Genomic DNA, 14,535 nt, shown 5'->3' with positions numbered 1-14,535 from the left:
CACTGGAGGCTGAACGTTTCCTACTCTGCTTCTCCACAAAGGCAGCTATGCATCTGGGGGCCCATCTCTTCTACTTTGGAATGTGGTTACAGAAATTATTCCTCTTCTCTCTAGGTTAGACCCCTGAAGGCTGAGCCTGAGAATGCCCCAAAAGTCTTGTCACTACTGATTTCAGACGCCTGGAATTGGGAGCAGGTCAAACCAACATTTGCATTCCATATAGATTAAGTGTTTACGATTAGTGTTTTGAACCTTGTAAAATTACGCTGCTGACAGCAATGGTTCTCAAACATTAGCGTACCTAAAAATCACTTGCAAAACTGCAGATTCCGAAAGGCACCTCACTCAAAGCATTTCTGAATCGGTAGGTTCAGGAAACTGCATCTTAACAAACGTCCCAGTGGTTCTGATGATGATGATTCCTGGAAAGCAGTTTGGGAGATGCTACAAGGATGGAGTACAATCCACCCAGGTGAGCCCACCCTTCTGAAGTCCTCTTTAATGTTTTCCTTATCTGTTTAAATGCCTTATTGGCTGAGAAACCTGGATAACGGTATTGGCTGTGCATGCCAAGAGAAAGGTCTCTGCCAGCATATTTACCTCTTCTATCCTCACTCTGCTGTTTCTCCTGAACCTCCTGGATTAGGAAATAGTTTATACAGATTTCTCTCCTTCAGATATCATGTGCCGATTATCATATCCAATTAAACATGCCAGTGTACTCTTGAAGGCTATAGGCTATTTACAGTTTCTTAGATGGAAATTCTTGAGCAAAATCCGCATCTTTCCTAGACTAATAAAATGTCACCTACCACAACCACAGAGTGAGCCCAGGGCAATTACGCTTCTGCTACGAAGTCTTATCTATAAACGAGTGAGCCAGTCAGATTCTCTTTCTTGAGAACCCTGAAGAACAAACTCTTGGAATGCTGCCCCACTAATGGCAGAGCGATGGGGACTGGTCATGAACTCCCGGAGCTGAGTTCTCTGGAGATGACCCCATCCTTCCTGGGGTCTAGTTCTTTAAATCCATAAGAAAAGCTCCATCATTCCTCCAATAAATTCCAACTTTTGCTTAAACAAGCCCGTGTTGACTTTTATTATGTATAATAAAAAACATGTTTACTAATACAACTAGCCTTCTAACTAATACAAGAGTTTTCTTAAAGTTCCTAGGCCTTAGTTTTCTCAGTTGTAAATGAGAGAAACAGTACTTCTCTCAAGGGTTGTCAGAAAAATCAAAGAATACTAAACGTATAACACTCCACAGCATATGGCAAATATTCACTAACTATTATTTAATTTGGATCTGAGTTTTAGAATAGCTAGATCTTTCTGAGCAAGTACTTGGAGCTACCTTGGTTGGATGGAGGATGTGTGGTCATGCAAAAAACAAAGCAAAAATGCTAGTTGTCAAGAAGAAGGAAGGAGTTGATCGAGTTTGAAATTTGATTTTAAAAGAAACTTTCTGACTGAGATTTCAAAAATTTAATTAGTTACACATAAATGTGCAGACTTGAATTTCTGTTGGGTTTCTCCATTGTGCTAATAACGTGGATTTGAAAGGGGGAAAAGTACAAAGCAACCGCACAAGAAACAAAAGCCGGATGGTCAGATAATACATCTTCCTTAACCTGAGAGACTCAATCAGAATTTATCGGACAGTAGACAAGATAATAAAGGACATTTGATTTGGATTATCCTATGAGTAATGAGGGATTTTATCATCCAAATTAAGGCTGCAGCGGGGGCCGGAAGGAGGTGAAGACGGAAACATGACAAGATCTAAGATGAGAATTAATCCAACCTAGAAGTACAATTGCTGAGAAAAAATAAAGGTTTTTCTGAAACTCAAAATGAGAGGCAAAGCTTAGATGCTTAGTGAGAGATGTCAATGCATGTCTAGTAGCTATTGTTCTTCCCATCTTGCTCCACGCATTGATTCTCATTAATCCAAATGATTAGTTATCTTAAAAATAAGATATATTTTCAGTTTAAAAAAATCCAGGTGTCTGGATTGTAAGCTTTATTTTAGCTATCCAGGTCTTAACCCAGTGGTTCTCAAATAGTGGTCCCAAGACCATCAGCAGTAGCAGCACCCGAGAACCCATTAGAAATATAAATTCTCAGACGCCAACCCAGATGCACCAAATCAGAAACTTTAGAAGCGGGGACCAGCAATCGTGTTTTAATGAGCCCTACAGATTATTCTGTTGCTCACCGAAGTTTGAGAACCACTGTCTTAGCCAAATCACAAGGCTTGTAAAGCCAGGCTCTGCCATTTATTCACCGGCAGCTACCAAACCCGTGGATTTGTTGATGTAGGGTCTTAAAGAAAATAGCCACCCTTCTTAGGCTTGCCTTGGATTTTCGAGTGCATTAGTCATTGGTATGGTAGTCGTTCTAACTATGACTATATTTAAGGCTACTCTATCAATAAGCCTGTTTGGTAGCCATTTACACTGTACTTTTATTTCCCTCTGTCCAAATATGTGCCACTTTCTACTGTCTCAATAGTGTAAGAAGTCAACAGCATGCAGAATGGAAGGACCAAAGGGTGAGCCAAGAAGAATAAGGAGTGAATTGATAAAAATGTGGCAACTTTAATTCTAGTGAGAGAAGAAATATCTAAAGTTCAGAATGACGGTGAGGAAGAGTTCATGGAAAAGAAACGTCTTGGTCACCACCCCTCCTCTCCCCTGCACATCCTCCCTTTCCATTACCCAACCGGCCACCACCCATCTCAGTCTGCGTGTGCCTTCGAGCTATCTCTGAATAATGAAGAGGGGAAGAAGACATAAAAAATGAGAGAAGTCACAACTCACAACCTCGTAGTCTCATAGGCAGACTTGGTTCTACCACTGGGCTTGAGGATGTCTAAGATCTTTTTCACCCTGTGATGCCGAGATCATGTTCGTACAGGGCATTCCAGTATGGGGCTTCCGGGCACGGGCTCCGGAGCCACACGACACACAATCTGACCCAGCTCTCCGCTCAATAGCTGAGAGAACCTGGGCATGTTATTTCTAAGTTTGAGCAAACTCATTTTTTAAATGGGGATAATAGAAGTATCTCTCCCATAGGATTCTTAATGAAGATTAAATAAGATCATCCACGTAAAGCATTTAGAACTGTGCCTGGCACATATCAAGGGCTGTATTAATGTGAGCTCATAGGACTCTTATTATTAATATATTGCCTCTGAAATGCTTCACAGCCTCCAGAAGCATCTTGAGCATTTCCAGGCACAGCAACAAGGCAGTGAAAAACCAGGAGGGATCAAGGTAAATGTGTGAGGGTGGTGAAGTGGGAAGGGGTGGAGAGGCAGCTAGCAACACGGCAACTCATCTACTTATTAAAAATTGTTGTTGGAAGATGTTTCTGTACAAGGCTACAAGACTTGTGTTTGAATTACAGCAGTGGTTCTCAACTGCAGTTGTGGGGGGGAGGATTTTGCCACCCCTAGGGACACTTAGTAATCCCTGGAGACATTTCTGGTTGTCATAAGTAGGGGTTGCTCCTGGCATCCAATAGGTGCCAAGGATACTGTTGAACATTCTAGGATGCACAGGACAGTGCCCACAACAAAGAATTATCTAGCCCAAAATGTCAATAGTGCCGAGAAATTGCGAATTACAGCATGGTGTGGAGTTATCTTAATAAGGCTTGACACATTTTTTCCAATTTTCAAAAAGGCAATAGTATGGAAGATTCTGGCACTTGATGAGAGGTGAGAATGGGTGACCTCTAAAACTCCTCCAACTCTAAAGCTTAATTAATGTATGCAGCTGAGCTTCAACCTCAAACTTAAGTCAATAGTGCATTTCCCTCTTTTTCCCTTTGCCTATTTCCTTTCCCTAATGACAAATTGAATTTTTAAGGGAGATGCTTAAATATCAGAAAGTAACCACCAGGCATTAGGTGTACTGCTAAAACAAAAAACCTCAATGGCAATCAAAGAATTTTAGAGTTAGGAGAATCTTTTAAAAATGATCTAGCCACTCAATTCTAATTGAAATTATTCATCACATTTCACAGGTGAATAAACTGTGATTTCGAAAGGCAAAGTGACTTGATCTAGGTCACATAATGCTACAACCATCATCCAGATTCTTCTTCCAAAGAACTTAGTTAACTTCTTAGTCAGACAGGGACAGTATCAAGGGTCTCCTCGTCATGCATTTTCTTTACATGTTTTCAGTGATCACAGTCTCTATCTGCTCCTGGCTCTGAAAACTCTGAATATGCATCTCACCTGGTAAGGTGGTAACGGTGGGAATAAAAAGGGAAGAAAAATTAGATTTAAGATTTATTGAGGGAAAACAGACAAAACCTGCCTACTGATGTAGCTGCGGCCGCTACTGATGAAGGAAGAGGAAGAATAAAAAGGTGACTTCAGTCCCCAGCCCGGGTGCCTCAGAGGATGGTGGTGATCAGTAAGTGAAGGAAGAATCAGGTAGTAGTTTGGGATGGCAGGTTCTTTATGTTGGGTGTCAGGTGCTGTCTTTTAATCTGTGAAGTTGGGGAAGGAGATGGGGGGGATGAACAGACTCAGGGCGGCCCAGCAGAATGAGTGCAGAAGAAAACACACTCGATGTGTTGGCTACAAGGCTGCTGTAGCCCCTAAAAGGGCAAGCATCAAGAGCGAAATCCACATAGCTCAGAGGAACCAGGGGCACTACTGCCCTCTGGGCCCTGGGACCTCCATCCACGCCATATGGGCTGAACTAAACACTTCCCAAAGCGCCTGCTGGCTTTGATGTGCTACCATTCTCCTAGAGTTGAAATGATGATTGTCGCTCTACTGTATAATAATAATTATAATAAACATTCCCAAAGGGGGGAAGGATGCTAACATAAGAGAGAATTTACGATAAGAATACATGAGGAAAATAAACATAAGATTAAAAAATGACTTAGGAACGCTGCAAAACCTGTTTACTTTTTACTAATTTTTCTTCCCACATTCATATATTTCCTAAGTCAGAGCTCCTTCTCAGAACTCCGTGGGTCTCATCCCTGTCCTGACTTTTTCCTTGTTTCTAGGGCACTGCATCTGTCACCTGTGTCCTCTTCCTTCACCACCTGTGCTCACCAGCAGCACACAGCAACTTCTCCCTTGGTCACTGATGCTTAAGTTCCATCCAGGGGACTAGGCACATGTCAAAACTGCTCACGAGGGTCCCCCACAGCTTTACAGCCCAGCAATAGAAGACAGGGAAGGCCAATTTACATCAGCGTCCTTCCATCAAAAGCCATCTTTGGTTCATGCCAAACCTGTACCCTAAGAAACATTTCTTCTTCATCTTGATAGACCCAATGGGAATTGAGCCAAGATTTTCTACTAACATTGAACTCTAGAAAGACGAGCTCACACCTCTGACTTTCACCTCTGCCAGGTGCCACTTCTCTGAATCAACAGTGTCTTCTTCCAAAGGCAACTAACAGCACAGTGCCACACACGGGGTAGCAAGCTGAGAGGAAATGCATCTGAAATTGGGATTGGGATTTTGTGAAAGGCAACTGCAAGATGATTGCTAGGACTGGCAGTGACCGTGAAAGCTCATGCAGCACAGTGTACCCACACGTTCACAGCCACGTACACGCACAGGGCACTCAAGACACGCTATCTTGTCTCACACACACACACACACACACACACACACACACACCACACACACCACACACAGCACACTCTCTGTTACCCATCCTGGACCATCCATAGCGTCCACACATGCATCCAGTTACACACATGGTTATGGATGCACAGTCTATGTGTTTCTATGCCCCCCCCTCCCCACACACACTCTCTCTCTCTCTCCACACACAACCTCATATAGTCGGTGAACACACATGCAGTTTCACAAGTACTTGCACACACAAGTGCGGGCACCAGCCCCAGACCTTCAGTGGTCCCACGCTGGAAACACGTCCTACACAAGCAGCCAGCCCACCTACACCCGAAGCCACCAGGCAGCCCACCCTTCGGCAAAGACGGGTCTCCTGAGTCCGGAGCCCATTAGCCCCCCCGCCGCATCCTCCTGACCCCTGGGCGCACTTGCCGCACCTACCCGCTGCCCGAGGCGAGGGAGCGAGGAGCCCTGGCCGGTTGCAGCGGCCACCTCCAACCACCGCGGAGCCGAGCTTCTGCCGCCGCCGCTGCCGCTGCGCTCGCAGCCGCTGCCTGCGCCCTCCCCGCCGCCCCCTCGGGTGCCGGCTCCAGCCCCCGCGCTGGGGGGCCGGCGGGCGCGAGGCGCGCGCGACGCGCGGGCGGGGGCTGCGGGCACAGGACCCCAGCCCGGCTCACCTGGGTGCACCGTGCATCTTCCTTCTCCCCGACCGAGCCGGACTGCGCGGGCTTAACAGTCCCCCATCCGGGCGGTCCCCGCTGCCCTGCCCGCTGCCGCCCCCGCTGGGAGCTGAGGACGGCGGGGGTGCAGCCCTGGCAGCCGGGCGCACAGGGGAGTGGGCGCAGAGGCGGGCTGCAGGGATCTCACCCACTCTGGGCTGGCCGGCATGCGCCCCCCCTGGCCAGAGCGCTGCCCATCCGATGGAGGCAGGGAGGGAGCCCCGGGCTCGCTGCAGGCTCCTGGGTGACCTTGGGCAAGTTGGTTAACCTCTGTAACCCCGCTTCCTCTATTCAAAGACGATATAATATTAATAAACATGAAAGGGTTTGTGGTGTCTGTGCCAGGGGAAATCCTACTGCTCTATAGCTTACTTCCTCCTTATGCCTCTGACTCCACCGGGGCAGGTTAGTTTGGGAGCAAGGTTCAGAGTGAGCTCCTTGGCGCCCAAGTTTTCCAGAAGCAATGTTTCCATTTGCCTGAAGGCTTCCTCAGGGATCCTGCCCATATTTGTTAATCCGCTGTTTCCTTTCCTGACCCAAGAATTAACCTGTTCTCCCAGCTTTGACCACCTGTGACCTTGAGCCTGTGATGACACTGGAGCCAAGCCTCAATACTCCCATCTGTAAAATGGGTGTCAACTTGCAGTTGTGTTGCGGCTTATGAAAACTCCTGTGTCACTTAGTAAGTTGCTGTGTCTGTGAGAAACTGTGACAGAGTCAAAAATATTTTTCCTCAACACATCTGACAAAGGCCTCAAATTCCAAGGATAAAACAATTCAAGAGTTAAGTCGTGTTGGGAAAGGACGAGGGAGGGCAGGGCCTTCCTTCACTGAGACAGGTAAGGGGGCCACAGGACCTACTGGGCCAACGGTTCACCCCTCCAGGAGCACTAAGGACTCCCAGAGGGCAAACGGCACACACAGGCTGTGGACAGTGATTAACTTCTGAAAGCAAATAAATCTTTCCACGCGATCTTAAAAATTATTAACTTACAATTGTGAGCACAACTCAAGTGAATTGGAAATTTAAATCGACAGACACGTTCATGCCGAAAGCCTCTGAGTTGGTCCCTTTCTCCGTTTCCCTGTTGAAATTCCTGTCTCTCATTCCTCCTTTCTTTTGCCAGGCTCTGTCTGTTCTTCCTCATGGTCTATTTTTCTGCCCCATCTTACTCTTTCTCTCCTCTTTTCCTCTCTTCCCATCTCAGTCTCTCCCCATCCGACGTTTCTCTGCTTTCCTGTGTTCATGCCCAGTCTCTGTCTCATCTCTCATTCTCAGCCATTTCCACCTATTACTCCTCTCCCTGGCGTGGCTGCGTCCTGAGTCTGTGTGCGTCCTTTACCTCAGTTAAATGGCACCGTTATCCTCACACTCATAGATGCTCAAAGCCGGAATCACCTTTGACACCTCCACCTCTGTTCCCCTCCTCCCTCTCTCCGCTCAACCATTCACCAGTTCCCAGGGAGTCTATCCCCACTCTGTCATTTGCATCTGTCCTTTCCTTCTTATTTCCACTGGGCCTAATCATATTTTTTCTGGAATCGTCAAAAGTCCATCCTCCTCACTGATGTCAGTCAGCATAGTCTTCCTCAGGCAGATCCCAAAAGTGTCACTCTTTGCTCTAAAACCATACTGCCCATGAGTTTTGGAGAGCAAAAAACAGCTCCCCAAAGATATCCATGTCCTATCCCAAGAACCTGTGACGATGTTACCTTACATAGCAAAAAGGACTTCGCAGATGTGATTAAAAACCTTGAGACGGGGAGATTACTGTGGATTATATAGGTGAGCCATTAAAGGTCCTCGAAAATAGAAGAGAGAGGCAGGGAGGAGGAGGTCAGAGTGGTAGGACATAAGAGGGACTTGACCAGCTGCCGCCGGCTTTGAAGAAGGGGCCATGAGCCAAGGAATGCAGATGGTCTCCAGGAGCCGGAGAAGGCAAGGAAACAGATTCTCCCCTGAGTCTCCAGAAAGAAATGCAGCACCCCAGACACCTTGAGCTTAGTGTAGTGATATCTATGTCAGATTTCTGATCCAGAGAATTGTTAAGATAATAAATTTGTGTTGTTTTAAGCTACCAAGTGGTCACTTGTTGCAGCAGCAGAAGACAACTAATACAAAGCCACTCTTTCACTTACGGAGTTGCAAACAAATGCCTTATGTTGTTATTAACAGCAATCAAGGTAGCCCAGACGTTCAGCCATCGCGCTATATCTTGCATCCTTGCATATCTAAACTTTGCATTTCAAGCAGTCTGTTTTCCCAACTTTTCTCCTCTGTGCCAGTGCCCACATGCTCTCTCCTCCAGAATGCCCCCTCCAACGATGCCAGTCCTGCCACTCATCGATGCCCATTGACTCCTTGGAGTTGATCCTGATCTCTCCTGTCTTTGGTTCCCCAGAATCCTTTGTTCGTATTTCTTGAGGCATATGTCATATTCCCATTTTAAATAGTGCTTTCTAATGGGGGTGCAGGGAACAAAAACACTTTAAATGCATAGGTTAAAAATGCTCCTGTCTCTCTGGTCCCCAAATATTGTGCACATATCTCTCTTGTAGCAGCGACTGCCACACTGTGTTGTTTTTGAGGTGTTTATGGGTCTGCGTGGCCCACTGGACTGTGAGTGTTTGAAAGCTGGAGACCAGATCTTACCTCCCTTTTTATGCCCCAGCCCCTAGAACCATGCCAGACACACAGTAGGGACTTTATAAATGTTATCTGAATAACTGGATGAAGAAAGCAGGTGCCATTTTTGGTTGTATTGAACAGACAAGGCTATTAATAGCATTTTCCTGCACCATCTGTTTCTATTTAGTTGAGCTGGTCAGTGGAAGTACCTCAGTTAATGCAATGTGGCTTTAAATAGGGCTGCCTTGATTGTAACTTGAAGCACAGGCTTTTCTTTATTTTTGTTTGTTTTGTTTTGTTTTTGCTAAATAAGAGACCCACAATAAAAAGGTTAGTCTATTTTAGTGATGGCTATCTTGTGAGTAAAAGCATTATAAACATGCAAGTTTTTTGTCCCTACAATTCTACTTCTTGAAACATGTCCTAAGGGTAGTGAAGCATATGCATACAAGGATTTACCTAAGAGAACGTTCACTGAAGGATCTTTTCTAAGAGCAAATAATTGGAAAGAACCCAAACGTCGAACAATAAGGGATTAGCTACACAAACTATATCATCCCTCCCATGAGATACCACTCAAGTATTAAACAATGATTTTTTTCCATAGATATTATACAGAAAAATGTTTATGAACATATTTATATTCTTTTTTATGCTTATCTAAATTTTCTAACTACCATACAATAAACATATATTTAAAAGATAGTTGTAATTATTTTTAGAAAACAGTTGTGTCTCCAAAAGAAAGCTATATAAAACTTTAATATTTATCCAAGTTTCCAGAAAACCCATCTGTACATGAGATTCAGTTCTTCGATTATGACAAAAGAAGTGAAAAGTTATAAAAGGCTTGAAATATAAGCTAGGGCTATCTTCATTCCATTAATTCATTCACTGTAGGAACATTTATAGTACCATCTCAATTAAGGCCTGTGACAGCAAACAATGGAAACAGACTCTAGCTAACTTAAGCAAAAGTAAGCAAAAGTTACTGGAGTGTTAGGAGCTCACAGCACCACTGAGATGCTAGAAGCCAGGCTTGGAAAAGCAGGTTTCCAAGAGAGCTCCAGAGAACCAAAAAGCAGAAAGCACAGCAACTGGCTCACAGATGAACTCAGTCGAGACTCTGCATCATCCCTCCTGACATGCTGAATGGCCTCCACCGGTTCTCCATTCCTCAACGGGTCACTCTCCCAAATTCAAAGTCCCTGGAGAACACATGGCCGAGGTTAGCTATGCGTCTCCCTCATCCTTCGTTCTGAATCAGAGGAGAGGGGGTAGAGGCCCTGGTCTTGCCACCAGGACTACCCACAATGGGGAAGATTTCATCTCCCTGGTAAACTGGGGGTGCTGTTAGGAAGCTAACGAGGAAGCTGGCAGCCTAGAAACACTAAGTCCCCCACACATGACCCCACAATGTGCCGGACACTGTGCCCCTCAGGCTCCAGCCCTGGCTTCCCTCCCAGAAACGCCCCCAGTATGACTGACTACCAGGCCAGAAACGCTACTCAGAAGAGATGCGGTTCTTTGGTTCTATTCTTTCCTTTATAAGCTTGAATATGTTAAGGTTTTCTGTTGCTAATTTCTTCTCATCTGCAGAAACAAATACTATTTTTCCATTTTGGTTGTCCACACTTGGCTCAACTGGTACAAATATCCTGTTATGAACTTATTACACAGCAGCCTGCCAAGCAGACTGAGCTTATTATCAGCACCACACCATAGGGGTTATCCTAAAAGTCTCAAAGCTTGTTTTAAGTTTATTTTATTTAGGGTGCCTGAGCTACAGAAGAGAGCTCTGTGTGTGTGTTTGTGTGTGTGTGTGAGAAAGAGAGAGAGAGAGAGAGAGAGAGAAACAGAGAGAGAAAGAGAAGACAGAGAAAGAGAGAGAGAGAGTAGGCAGAGAACAAAGAGAAAGGAACAAAGAAGATGGAAATTAAATTCCAAATTCAGATTGTTGAAATAAATCAGTGCTTCTCTTGAACTCACAAACTTGAAGCCTGCATACCTTCCATCCACTTAAGAGCTGCTAAAAATTTAAACAGTTAGACAAAGAGTTTTACTGCAGCTGCAAAGGCAAGGAAACCAAACTGTGAATTCCTTTCCTATAATAAACTCTGCAGAATAAATAAGATCCTAGGACAAGACACTGTGTCATACATGGGCACATGGGTCATTCATAGCTGTCTCAGTTTATCTTACAGACAATCATTCTATGTCAGGAAACAACTTCCAGCAAAACCTCCTCCAAATAAAGTTGTAAGTGGAGAAATTTTCGCACTTTATCATTTCTAAAAGTCAAATCCAGCGCAGAGGGCCATATATGTCTTTATTTTGCTACATGTCCTGGAGTGTATGATTATCTCCCACTGCCCGTAACTCAAATCACATTCAACGAGCGAGGCTTGTTGTTCAGACTCCTACTCTCTCCTAGCCTCCAGGGTGTCTGCACCCTGCTTCCACTCCCCCGGGTTTACGGCTCTCTCCTCTCCCGCTGTGCTCACGCCACGCTGGCCTTTAGGTTTCTAGTTACACACAGCTCGTTCCGGTCTCAGGACCTTGGCATTTACTGTTTCCTGGACCTGAAGTACTCTCTCCTCTGGGTCAGCTTCAATATCTCTTTTGACAGAGAGGTTTCCCTGGACGGCTTATACCCCCGCCGCCATTATTTTCTGTCCTAGCCCTCTGTTCATGTCACTCATGTGTCTTATCCCACTCCATACCTAACTCATTGATGTATTTTTCACTCACTTTCTCTCTGCCACCCACACTAAAGCGTAAGCTGCGAAGGTAAGAGACAACATACGTCGTGATGAACCTGGCTTAGAGTGGACCCTCGGTAGGAGTCGAGTGGGTAGAAATATGAACACACTGACAACTGGATTTGTCTTCGGAGCATCTGTCCTCCCCAGGGGGTCACAGTTGCCCAGGAACCAAGGACTCTCGGAGGCCAAAGGAAATTGCATCCGTGTGGATGGAAGGATGATCACTCATTTCTATGAGAGGATGTGGCTCGGGAAGAAACAGACTCGTGTGCGGGAGGGATTGTGAAGCAGAACGGGTGGTTCAGATCCAGTGACATCATATACCTGCAACTGCAGAATGAATGAGGAGCCAGAGAAGGAGGAGAGAGGCTCCAGGCTGCCTCTGAAGAGTAAACAGCTGCCCAGAAGTCAGTCTATTCCAAGAGGAATTAACAGAATTGAGCAAGAGAGCGTGAGATCACATCAATTCAAGATAGGGTGTTCTCGATCACTTCCTATCTGGCAAAGTCTGTATGAACCTGCTGTTTGAGCCCTGAAAAGCCGACTGCCTGAAGCCACAGAGAATAGCCGCAGATAAAGGCGGCAAAGCAGAGTTATCACAGCCCTGATAAGGGCCTCCTGGTCCCTTTCTGTGCTAGCTGCTCTTTGTCCTCTAGTCTTCCCGAAATTGTTTGACTTAATCTATCCACGTTTGAAAAGGCAGTTAACTAATTCATGGTTTATTATCAGTAAAAATCAAATAAATGAAACCTAGAAAATAAACTCTTCCAAGTCAGCTCTTTCAGACAGGGGCAGCCAAATCAAAGAGACGGAAGGAACATCATGAGTGTGACGCAGCAGGGAAAAACCCGACATAACTGGAATTTTACAATTTATTTTTAAATTTATGCATAGTAAAATTCACTGTTTTTTGGTGTACAGTTCTATTAGTTTTAACAGATTTATAGGGTTGGGAAACCACCGCCACACGGGATACAGCAAAAGTGAACTTTAATGTGGATAAAAGTATTCAAGGATGAGTTTCAAATAATGTATTGAATGGGTTGTCGTTGAACAAGTCCCTCCTTGGTACTGCCCAACGCCCCTTCCCCACATTGGTTTGTTCCATTTAGAAACCTAGAAGCTTTTGTGCTTTAACCAGGAAAGGAAGCTCTGAGGAGGGAGGGGCTTCTTTGGGGACAAAAGTGGGCAGATAGGGAATGGCCTCTGGCCCCAGAAGATCCTTTGGACTGGTTTGAGCTATTGAGAGAAGCGGATACAAGCAAAAATCAACAGGTATATTCAAGAGGGGCTCAGGTAACAAGTCAAGACTGTGTTCAGGGCCCAGGTGAAGCAGGGCTAGACTCAGGGAGGAGGCCCTGTCCTTGAGCCTGAGAGGCAGGTCTTCAGGCCACTCCCAGCTATACTCCTTGCCACAGACACTGGAGCTCCTATGAGGGGCAAGAGAGCAGATCCCCCTTCAGGCAGCACTGTGGGCAGTGGAGATGTTCAGAGCAGAAGTGGGAAAGGTGAGTGAGGCTGACATATTTGGATTGTGGGTGCATGTGGACCCTTCTAGCAGGAACTTACAATAGGAGGATTAGTGGATGATCCAAACTATCTTTCAATGTTGAAAGAAGGGCAACCTGGGTAGCTAGGGGCTTGGCAAGTATTCGTTCCACAAACATTTCACTAGTTGTCTTCATGGCAAGCCCTGTGCTCAACCGTGAAGAACATGATGAATAAGAAGATGGGATCCCTTTTTTCAAAGCACTCAGAGCCAACTAAAGGAGATAGGGGTGGACACAGAGAATTTCAACATACTGCGATGGTTAATCATGTAAGCAGAGATGACAAATGGAGCTCATTATTATTATTATTATTATTTTATTATTACATAGCAAACATTTATTGAGTACGTATTATTTACTAGGTCACTGTGATAAGCACTTTTCATGCATTATCTCATTTTGCCTCATAGCAACTCTATGAAGAAGATTCTATTACTGTTACGACTTCACAAAGGAAAAAGAAACAAAGCACAGAAAGATTAAGGAACTTGATATTGAGATGACATGATTAGAAAGGAGCACAGCCAAGATTAGAATTCAGGCTGTGTGACATTAAAGCTTTTGCTGTGAGCAACCATGAAATAAAAGTCATAACAATAACAACAATGCAAAAACACCATTAATGGTAGATTACGTTAAATGTATCGGGCACTTAACTATCTCAGACAATTTGGAGAGCTATTGTGCAGAGGGAAACAATACAGTCAGGCTGGATTTCTGTTGCATGCGAATGTGGAACAGGGGCCAGGATATTACAGAGGAACGGAATTCAGCTCAGTGGAAGATTGTCTCAACATTTGGTCTAGCACTGTAGGTACCAAAGCACAGGCTGGATGCCATCTGGCAGGAATGCTGAAGCAGGAGCCCCTGTTCCAGGTGTGAGGTTCAGTATCACCTCTGCTGCTCCCCCAACTCGCTGATTCTCTGATGCTAAGATTTGAAAAGCTCAGTCTCTTTTGCCAGCTGCTTCTTCATGTAGCACTTAAATGTCAAAGCCCTTCCTCTCCTCTTTTTACTCTCTATAGTACCCCATGCTATTTCATCCATGAGGCTCACTTTAATCAACACTTGTATGCTAACAAGTCCTAAATTTTGCACTCCAGCGCAGAATTCTTTTCTGAGCCCCAGATCTACCTCTTGGAAGTAAGATGTCAATGTCGCTGGTCTCAGGAGTACTTGGTTTAATTTGACCTGGATGACCATGGAAGACAGGTCTCTAGGGCAAAGGAAATGATAAGAGGT

General features: G+C 45.0%; 1 protein-coding gene across 1 annotated transcript in view; it reads right to left on the bottom strand.

Moving 5' to 3' along the window:
- HTR4 (5-hydroxytryptamine (serotonin) receptor 4, G protein-coupled) overlaps window positions 1-6,191 on the bottom strand; it is a 208,696-nt gene extending 202,505 nt beyond the window's left edge. Inside the window, exon 1 of the mRNA XM_012658261.1 lies at window positions 6,072-6,191. The gene's annotated coding sequence lies outside the window, so the exon portion shown is untranslated. The remainder of the gene's footprint in view (window positions 1-6,071) is intronic.
- Between the last annotated feature and the right edge of the window lie 8,344 nt (window positions 6,192-14,535).

Source organism: Propithecus coquereli, unplaced genomic scaffold, assembly GCF_000956105.1.
Source record: "Propithecus coquereli isolate 6110/MARCELLA unplaced genomic scaffold, Pcoq_1.0 Scaffold58, whole genome shotgun sequence".
NCBI classification, from domain to species: domain Eukaryota; kingdom Metazoa; phylum Chordata; class Mammalia; order Primates; family Indriidae; genus Propithecus; species Propithecus coquereli.
This window is presented reverse-complemented; position numbering and strand designations above follow the sequence as displayed.